This window comes from Anser anser (genome assembly GCF_964211835.1).
Source record: "Anser anser genome assembly, chromosome: 2".
Lineage (NCBI taxonomy): Eukaryota > Metazoa > Chordata > Aves > Anseriformes > Anatidae > Anser > Anser anser.
In genome coordinates, this window is record NC_139721.1 from 136,187,491 (window position 1) to 136,198,293 (window position 10,803).

General features: G+C 43.3%; 1 long non-coding RNA gene across 2 annotated transcripts in view; it reads left to right on the forward strand.

The window, feature by feature from the left end:
* Positions 1-2,488, forward strand: part of LOC310895132 — a 40,124-nt gene extending 37,636 nt beyond the window's left edge. For both annotated transcript variants that reach the window (XR_014580472.1, XR_014580473.1), the window contains exon 2: positions 1,932-2,488. This is a non-coding gene — a long non-coding RNA (uncharacterized lncRNA). The remainder of the gene's footprint in view (positions 1-1,931) is intronic.
* The last annotated feature ends 8,315 nt before the right edge of the window (positions 2,489-10,803 follow it).

Below are 10,803 nucleotides of genomic sequence, written 5' to 3' on the forward strand. Positions count from 1 at the left end.
TGCATAATATGTAATCCAAACCAAGACACCCATTTTATTTAATTTTTTAAAAAAAATCTTACTCATGAATACCATCATTAAACTGTTTGCTAGGAGAAATGAGATCAATAGGATCATGGTATGTTTATAATCTTTGTTTGGCAATTGGTTATTTTCATGAAGAAACTAAGGAGATACATATAATGGAAAGTTAGAAATTGTAATTTGCCTTGCTTAAAAAAAGCTGTTCAGCGTATCAGGATATTTGCTTTAAATCATCAAAGCTGTTTTGTCCAGCAGATGCACATACACACATATATATCTATTATTAAAATATCTGTAGGCATTCATCCTAATATATATATATATTCCTTATACATATATGGTTATAATCTGTACATTCATGCCTTCTTATAAATATGTAAAATTCCTTCTTATATGTACATTCGCATACATATACACATACACACGTTCCTCTTTAGTATATCCTCTTGCCTTTAATTGTTGAAGATTGATGGATGCCAGCATGATTGATGTCTAATAAGAGGGTAAGGTACCTTGCTGAAAGGTCAACAAGCAGTGTCTGGGAGTTCTTGGTCTCCTTGACACCCTGAAGATAAGTGGCTGGGAAGGCTGATCTTGCCGTAAGACTTCTGAGATGATCAAAGTTTGGTTATAGAAAGGGCTATACTCCACACGCAAGTCATAGGCGGTTTGAAATATTCATCAACTTAGTTACATGTCCTCTCTTCTGTTGGGCAGGAGCTCTACTGTAGTGAGTTGAAAGGTTGTTAAAAATACTTATTTTCCCTGGGGTAGGAAGAATGAGAATGCGAATCATAGAATCAGACAATATCTGGAGTTGGAAGGGACCCACAAGGATCACTGAATCCAACTCCTGGGTCTGCACAAGACCTCCCAAAATTCAGACCGTATGTCTGAACTTCTGACTTACTAATTTTTATTTAATTTTTTCTTCATGTGAACTTGTTTTGGGCATTAATAATGTAAAGTGATGATGTGAAGTGTGATGATGAAATTGTGAGCTGGAAACGTGTAATGGTAGCTGCATGATGCCTGATAACATAGTGCTATATGTAATGATGAGAAAGGTGAAAATAAAAATGACATTTCCTATTTGTCAGATGGTCTGTAGCACTAACAGAAGTCCAACAGTCAGACAATTTCTAAGCTAGAAATTACTATAGGCCTACTAGCACTACTTCTTAATATCTAAGATTCTAATTAAATATGTAAATTAAGATGTGTCTGAGTAACAAATATCAAGTTTAAAGTCATGCTTTGCTATTAGTTTAAAAACAGAAGCCATCGTTGCTTTCCTAGAGACACCAATTTGCAACAAGAATGACTCTGGTCTTTGTGGTGTTACTCTGTTATGTTATTTTACGACAATGTGCTCAGTGTGTACAGCACATGCCATTAATGAATATGTTTTGTTTTGTTTTTTTCTTTAATCCAGCCACTCATTTTCTCATATAAGACAATCTCGGTCCCTAAATCTTTTCAGATGTATCACTCAGTTTATGTACACAGCAGGTCTTTGACAGTTCTGCATCTTTTCCTGAAGTGAAAAGTCAGAGAAAAAAAAAAGGAGTACTTATGTCTAAGTATTTGAAAATTACTCTGGTCTAGGTGCTACTAAAGCAGAAGTGTAACAGCACATGTTAAAAAAAAAATAAAAATCACTAGATGTAGAATACAATGTTCCAGGCACACCAGATTGTATTCAAATTCATATGAGCCTGTTGTCTGAGTAATTTACCCTCTTGAGAAGTACTAGAAAACAGGTGGCATTTTTTCAGTTTTGTACTTTGCTATTTACTAAGGTCCCCAAACTCATGTTTCCTTATATCGTTCCTCTGTGTGTTCCTCTGGTCTTGTCAGAACAGATGTGTGAATGAAAATAAACCTGAATTCTGTGTTGCTTATAGGGCTTGGTTCAAAGAGGATTGGCAGCCACGGAAGGATCTCACCAAGGCTTCCATGACTTCTAGTCACGTCATTAATGAAGACCTTTTGAACGTTTTGGTCTTCTACCTTCCACGTGAAGAGAAATAATGATCCTGCTTTTGAAAAATGACTTAAAATTGACAGGGATGTAGATATTAACCACTCTTATACCTCCTTAGAAGCAGTAAGAAATGAAAGAGCATTTACAGAAAGACTGTGTTTTATTATATTTACAACAATGGAACTGGAATATAACCTTTTTATTTAAAAATCAAGCTGCAGATTAAGTTTTGATTGCAGTATTTTGTACTGAAAATAAGAATAATGGAAGCAATTAAGTATTCATAGTCCTGCTCTCACACAAACACCTTCCATGGTGAGCCTGTTTATGCAACTGAGTGTGCCATACAATTGTTTTTATTACCTTCTTATAAAACAGCCTGTATAAAACCTTTCTTTTTGATTGTTTCTTTGTGTATTGTTGAGCGTGTTTGCATTCTAAAGGGCTTTGCCTCATTAAAGCAATTACTGCAAACTTGCTGTAGTTTGTTGCTTTTTTTTTTTTCCCTTCTCCCTCTGAGCACTAGAAATATCCATAAAGAGCTCTTGCCCAGTCAGGATGTTCTGTATCTACCAAGGCTAGCAGTGGGAAGCTTCATTCTGAGCACAAAAAAAATCGGCGGAGATTTTCTTTAGCTGGAGCATCAGAACAGCGGTGAGCCCGAGGAGGGAACGTCGCCGAGCTCTGCCTGCTCTGACAGCCCCCACCCCCCTCTTTCTGACACAAGCATCAGAAGAGCAGAGATTTCCAAAGGCAAGCTCTGCCACGTGAAGGGAGGAAATAAAAGAAAGGCACACGGGTCTGTTATGGGGCAAGATTTTGACTGATTCTCTTATGGATTCTGTGGTTTTCGAGGGGGTAGGGCCATACATCACCCCTTCCCATGATAGTTCCCATGCTCTGCCCACGTCTCAGATTCACTTAATCAGATGGAAGGAACCTCCAGTTTTCTTCCCATACTACATCAGGTACCCCCGCTCAGCTGGTGAGATATAACGTGGGTATAGCACCTGCTAAGGGTTTCAGCAATTTGCTTCGTCCTGGTGATGGGGGATGATGGGAGACCTTCTCTTTAGGGTGGCAGCCAGGTTAGCATAGCTACAAGCTGACCCTTCACATGGTGAAAATAAAAGGACAGCTTATGCTGTGGAATGGCTGAAGTGGTCTCCTATATATATACATATATTTGAATCAACTTAATGAAAACTTCTTAGAAAAACAAAGATGCACAGGTGGAGGAACCTACTGAAGATCTGCAGGTAAGGGTGAGAGGGAATGGCTGAGAACTTTCTGAAAAAAATGTCCTGTAATCAAAAAATGCTGATTTTCCAGACCCAGAACTTTCAACGGGAAGCTGTACTCTGGTTCAGTAAGTTTCTGGTTGAAATAAGAGACCCTTGTTTGCTGCCTCGGGGCAGCCAGAAGTTCCTGGGTGGGATATTCAGATCCCAAACAGCACACTGCATGTAAGGCTATAGTGCCTTTGAGTTGACCCAGGGAGATGAGAGTCAGCACCCCACAGCCCAGGTGGGTTTGGCATTGCTGACTGTTTCAAAAGGAGAATTTCTCCAGTTGGAGCAGCTCCAGTTCACGTACATAACAACACAACATTAGGCAAGAGAGTGAAAGAGCCTGGGCTGGTAGTCCAGGAATTAGCTCAGCGTGCTGGGAGGAGCAGGTGGAAGTCCCTGTCTCCTCTCAGACTGACGTGCCATTACTTGCACAGAGCGAAACACCTTCAGCCGGGGAGATGAGCAAAGCACCACACCCTCCTCCAACACACCGAGCTGATCCCGGGCTACAGCAGCCTTTTATTCTTGTTCCTACAGAGAAATCATTTTTACCCAGTTCTCCAACAGCTCCAGTGAGCCTTAATCCCTGGCTGTTTACTGCTCTGAGCAGGAAAAGAAAATATGGCTGGCAGCATGCCTTGTTTGAAAGGCCTTGGTAGCACGCTGAAGTAGAACAGGCACAGGGACCTTCCTGAAGCTGTGAGATCTTTCACCCTTCAAGGAAACCATTTTTTCTACCCAGCTCTAACTAGGAACAAGTAGTTGAGAAAAATAAATATAAATAAATAAGGCCAGGGAAGTGTATAGCACTGTATCACTCAATAAAGTGGCCCTATATTTTCAGGAGTACACTTAAGTAACCGAGTCTCATGATATCTGTAGAAATGCTAAACAGAGCCTCAGGGAAAAGAGTTAGTCAGGGACAGAGCTTTGCAGCGCGCTCAGAGGCAGCCCCAGGTGAGGGAAGCTGTGATTGTTCCTGCTGTCAAACAACACGCAGTGCCATATCCACAGAGGTTTCTCCCTTCAGATCACAAACCGAGACAGCTGGAGATGCCAGGGCTTGTTCCTCACTGTCCCGAAGCCCATTCAGCCGTCCCCTTCTGCGTAAGGGAGGTTTAGAAAGGGAACTGGTTGTGCCACAGGGCGGTCATCCCTGCTGCGTCTACGGTCACTTCGATGGGGGCAGTGGGAAGCTGGCTGCTCTGGGCTCTGCTTCCATCACTTCACTGGGGGTGCTCTAACGTGAGAGTGCCCAGCGTGGGAGCACTGTGTTGGTCTGGCAGCCAGCATCGCTGCTTCCTCGGCCCCTTGCTCTCCTAATGGGCACCAGGGGCATTTTCAAGGGAGGCGTGCAACTAGAGGACCACTGCTGCCTGGAAATTCAAGGCTGGTACCAGGCTTGAGGTGCCACATCCAGTTAACCCAAGAACCTGGTGTTACTGGTCTTTCCTAGCCCCCTGCTCTGCTCACCACGAAGGTGCTGTGAAGAAGAAGCACACGTGGGACAGGGCCACGTAAAAAGGCTGATGGGCTTCATTAGGAAGCCTGAGGAGAACCTTCTGTGCACAGATGTAGGAAAACAGACTTAATCCTGCTTTCCTGTTTCACACAAACTCCTATGTAACTGGATTTTTACCATATTATGTTCTCCTCTAGCACTGCAAACAGCGGGTTAACTCTGCCTGCAAGCCAGCCCTATTCCAGTGGTGACTACAAAGGGTTACTCCAGCAATCTGTAATCTCTCTCCTTTCCTGGTGTGTTGCTGCTCATGCTGTTGGCTCTAATCCCTGGGAGGTGCTGAACACCTACCTTTCAGCATCCGACTCTGAATCGCTATTCTTTAAATAAACACAAACCATAAAACCACCAATAATTGTTTTCTTTATGATCGTATAACTTCTTAGAGAAAATAACTCCCTCCAAATGCCCACATTGGTTGTTTTCATTGCAGTTGTATTACTTCGATGCAGGATTGTTTGAGGCATCTGCATTGTTATTACGCTATGATTTAAATTTCAGTAGCTGTGAGTCTGCCCGTGAGCTTTAAAAGCGCTCACGTCAGCATCGTCTCTGCTTATCTCTACACCGTCACACTGTTCCACTACATCTAACGCCAAAGAAGTGGTTTGTATTTATTTGTTGGGTGTCTCAATAATTTTGGAAGCTGCCAGTGACTTTCCTAATTCAATAATGCTGCTACTACAGTATTAATCATTCATCATATCCCGAAAGCAAAAGTGTAGTGATTTAAGAACAAAAGGATTTAAAGAAAAATAAACACATGACCCACTGTGGCTGCTCTGGGGAAAGGAGCAGTATATGCATGGCAAAGGCAGTAATGAATAGCATCTGCTTTATCTGTGGAAGAGCAAACAGTTGTAGACATTGATCATTTCTCAAAAAGAGTGGTGTTGACCAAAAACATGGAGGAAAGCCATCCAGAAGCTATTTTGTGCAAATGAAGTGCAGATTTGTGTATATGAGTCGATACCCCATTTGCTGTTTCCTTTCATTAAAACCACAACATTAGCACTGGAAAATGATTATAATGGTTACAGTGAAAGCCACTGTAATGCTCAATTCACAGAGAGCTCAGTGAGGGCAGGGAAGGGAAAAAAAGAAATCCTTCAGATCTTAAAAATGTGGGCTTTTGTGCACTGGAGCTCTAGTGGAGAAGGCTCAGGTATTGTCTCTTGTCATAGCCTCGCTAGGCTGAAAGTAAGTCACCGATTGTGTCCTCAGGGCCACGCAACAGCAGGGTGCCATTTCTCAAAGCACCCTGTCACCACCTCAGTCTCCTTGCTGTACTGAGGCCAAATCCTGGTTCTCGCAAGAGCAGCTCCAGCGGGCCGGAGGAGTTCATGGTGTCCCTCGGCTGGCCGTATCCCGAGAAACATTTCAGCCGCCTGGATCCCTCTGCGACACCCCGGCACCCCAAACATCTGGACCCTGCCCAGTGCTTCCCCTGGCCTTGTCCCATGCCCAGGCGGAGGGGTGTCCAGGAGCTGTGCAAACTGGTAGTAGGGGGAATGGCTTTGCCTGTGTGAATGGGTTTCTCTCCAGGCATAAATTCCTCCTCGTTATTCAGTACTGGTGTGAGATGCTTGCAGGAGGAGGGTTGCAGGTCTGTGTCCTGTGACAGTGATGTTCAGCCTTGGGCAGATGACTGAGCGGCTCTTCTTTTTTCCCCTATTTGCAGTTACCTTGTCACTCGCTTTCCCTGTTATTGGGTGACTCCTCCTAAGATCACCCATGCTTTCAGTGCTGGACCTGAGCTTCTCTCCCAACACGACCAGCAGCCAAACTTCCTCTGATCTCAGTGGCACAGGAGAGGAGCCCAGGCTCCCCTGTGCCTACAGCAGTCCATTGAAGTCCTCCTCAAATTGCCTTTCCAAACTACCCCTTTTCCCTGGAGGTGCCCATGGCCAGATCCCACTTGACTCTCACCATCAGGCAAACCTTCCCAAGCCAACAAAGTCCTTCTTTCCCCGAGCAGCAACTCCTGTTCATTATCCCCTCGCTAATGAGGGAGCTTTCAGAAACACAGCCCATAATTATGCTTCGAAAGCAGGGATGCAAAAAGTCCACTGACCAATTTGCTACCCAGGTTGCCCACCCCTTCCCTCATAAGACAGCTCTAAAGGGAAAAGGGAAAGCGAGATCCCTTGGCATCGCTTTCAAATGAAAGTTGAGTTCAGCTAATGGCTGGTCCCGAGAGCTGACTCCCCTCTTGCCTCGTGTGCCGGTTCTCCTATAAAGTTGCAGCCCCACACTTGAGCATAGCTGGGGTTTGGCACACTAATGCTCTACCTCTGCATTGCTGGGAGAGGCCACTGAAAATATACAATCCCCAGACGGGAGCGATTTAGTGAAATTAAAAACAGACAGGGGGCACTGGAACAAGGAGGTGTCAAATGTTCCCCCTGCCCCACGAAGAGTTTGATGTGGCTGCTATGTATACCTGTCTGTCTCCTCTTCACTGCTGTCTAATTTTGAAAGTTAAAATGCACAGAATGAGAGGAATTAAAGCAAAGACACACACACAATCACAGACACGCACATGCGCTTTTAATTGTGTGTTATTACCAGTTAATTTCGGCTTGTCCAAAGGCAGGAAGAAAACAGCCTACAGTGGGACCTGGGCCTCCAGAGGTATTGTAAAACATAACATCCAAAGGCCTTCCTTGACTCCATTGCTTCCTCTAGCCTGCAAAGAATGTATTAATTCACATTGTTTGATTTTTCCAGATGCCGTTGCTTTCCCACTGTAGTCCTTCTATTTTTTTTTTTGGTTAGAAAATAGCCTCTAATGCACAAGTGAATGATAATGGTGCTGCCTTTTAGCATAGAACCAGCAAGAGAAAAATTAGGAAGTCGAGATGGCTTTTTAAAGGCCCAAGTAGCTGAATATCTCAATAGGAAGAATGAATAAAAATGTTTTATTTGAATATATCAGAAGCTTGAAGGCTTCAAGAGAATCGCAACATTGCTTGGGCTCACGGGAATTGAAGGGTGAGCTACGAAAGATTTTTATTACATAAGGTTTTGGAAAGTTATCTGTTCTCCACCTCCTCTTTTCTAGTAGTAGTAATGATAACAGAATGTGAAACAAAGGTGTCACTGAAGCAAATGGTAGAAGAAAAGCAAATACATTACCATACAGTATAAATCTATTACTGCCAAGCGATAGAATAAAATTTACATTTCCTTTTAAATGATAGGAGTAGAAAAAATTGTAGACTTAGACTTCCAGAATTTAGAAGTGCAGGATGATCCAAGATTTATGGACCAGTGGGAATCTTACCTGCTCCCATTAGATCCATCAAATGGCACCTAAAAATAAAATGGTAAAAGATCAGGAATATGTGTGCAGATAAGGCTCGACATAGATTTTGCAGAGATGAATCGTACCTCCCTAATCTCTCTGAATCTTTACCCGTGCCCATGGGTGGTGGACAGAGGCAAGCCAGCCCACCGTGCTCCTGGACTTCCAGGAAACCTCTAACAACACACACGAAGTTATGGAAAAAACAAACCATCATGCAAGTTAAGCTGAATCTTTCCGTCAATCAAAGCTGGCTTGAACACAAGAAGCAAAGCAGTCTTTATACCTAGTGAATAAACAATTACTCACATAGGGATTAAATGGCTAGCTTTTGACAAAGTCAAAGGTTTAGTAGCATTGAGATGCTCCATTTACTAGGATCAGTGTCATTATTTACTATCCTATTACTACTATGTTACTGTTACTACCATGCCTGCTATACAAGTGGGCAGTATGATGAAAAATGAACAGTGGACGTAGCATTGTTTTTTCAGCCTGTGAAAAGTGCATTTTGAGAATATTCACATGGCTACAAACAGACTAATGAGTAATGAAATGACAACTGGAATGGAGCGTTGATAAAATATTTCTATATACATTTTGAAAACAAAACAAAACAAAACAACAAAAACACCTTTTTCCAAAGAGACCTACATTTAAATACAGATTTAGAGGGGAGCCCTAGGAATCCTAGCTGGCAGTTCATTGAGGATGCTCCGTTAACACGAAGCAGTAGATTGAATCCCTGGACAAAATAATGGGGTGCATAAAGAACGGGATAGCAGAATGCTGTTATGTAAAGCACTGCTAGAGCTTCCTCTGGCACTGCGTGGATGGGACTGGTTGTTCTGTCTGCAGAAGCAGAGGGGTTTGGAAATGAGCTCAGAAATTACTCTGACTCACTAGTGGAGAAATTGGAAAGCTGGGACAGTTTCTCTTTGAAATGGATAGAAGGAGAAAGGGATGTGATAAATGAAGAGAAAATAGTCATTGTACACCTTTCATGCACAGCAAAGGGTGGACATGATGGAAATGAAAGGTGGGTAATGCCAGAGCACGAGGAGGCAAGCCTCCTGCCCCCTGGGCACTCACACTGCCTCTGGACCGTTGGCTTTGCCAAATGCGTACTGCTCCAGCCACAAATTCAACACCACCCAAAGATGCATGGAGCTTTCTTTTGGACAATAAGGCTCTCTGTAATGACAGTAATTAAGGCTGAGGAAAACAACAACAGAGAATGATAAGGAAACTCATACTTCAAGTTGGTCACTCACTATTTTAGGGATTATTCTGACATCTTCGTTGGGTCGTGGACCAGGCAGGTAATATATCTGGTTATTGTGAACTCTATCAGGTACAGAACAGTGAGCAGATGGATCTGGGGGATGTTCCAGAAAAATAATTCCCACATTATTATCCTGCCTAAGCTGTAAACTTACACTTTTGTAAGGCCATCTGATAGCAATTGAGTGTCAGTTTTAACAGCCATGGCTCTCCTCCTATATTTTGTAATGCATTTTTATTAAGACATAAATAACTAGGATTTTCCAGATTGAAGGCTGAGTATTATTTCTATCTGGAGAGCTGCTGATAAATATATATTTTTAAAATTGCTAACCTCATTTTAAAATCATATCGATTCATTAAATGATGGAAAATGGCTCAAGAAAGACATGCCCCGCTTTAAGCCCTCTGCTTCTGTTCTGTAACTTTTTACAACACACCAGATCTGGGATCCAGACAGATAGGACGCTTGGTATATTTTATTTTCTTCAAATACTCTGTATTTAAAATACTACTCCAGTGGTTTCTGACAACTGCTTAGGGCAATTTTGCTTAGCCTAGCGGAATGTCCTGGAAACTACTGGCAATGATTTAGCTCCCAAAATTGGAACACATTTAGCAGAGACAGAAAGCCTATGAACAAATAATGGACAAATGCCAGAGTAAATAAATGTGGTTCATGAGCTGTGGTCAGAAATGTCTCTCTTTCAGTATGCAGTGCAAATCTTTTGCCAACATTTACCATAAAGTTATTACACAAAGCAGTTTTTCCTCTCAGTAAGACAAACTCAATGAAAGACTGCTTCTAGTCTAGCAGCCTACCATTAAGGCTGCGATAGCCTGTCATGCCAGAAGAAAACCTGTGTGCAGCGGTCTCATTTCAAGCTGCGCTGTTCATTTTGTTAGTCAGGCTTCTGTGCAAAGCAGAGAGGGAGCGAGGCAGAGGCTCCTCACGGTTCAGCACTCCTTCAGGAGACCACGACAGGCCCCAGAGCGAATCCCGGCCCTCTCATCTCCCAAACCCAACTCTTGGCCTGGCTGCCCAAGTCCTTTAGCACTCCACGGGGCTGTCCTCACGGAGGGAGGCGTCCCCGGCATCCCCACCGTCTTGCAGCACCGCTTTCCTCCTCACGCACCCCGTCTGTGGCCATGAGACGGGAAAGGGCATGGGTAAATCGGCATCACGCTGGTATTGCTGTTGTTTTCAGAAGCCAGCTCCTTCACCGTGTTTTTCAGGATGACTTCAAGCTTTGCGCTGTGCAGTCCCTGTGTAGTCTGCTGGTGTTTTGTTCTGCTTTCTGGTCCTGGGTCTCAGTGGACGGGACTTTGCTCTGCTCTCCCATAGTCGCAGCCATCCTTGGAGGAGGTGACCGATGGCATCTTCACA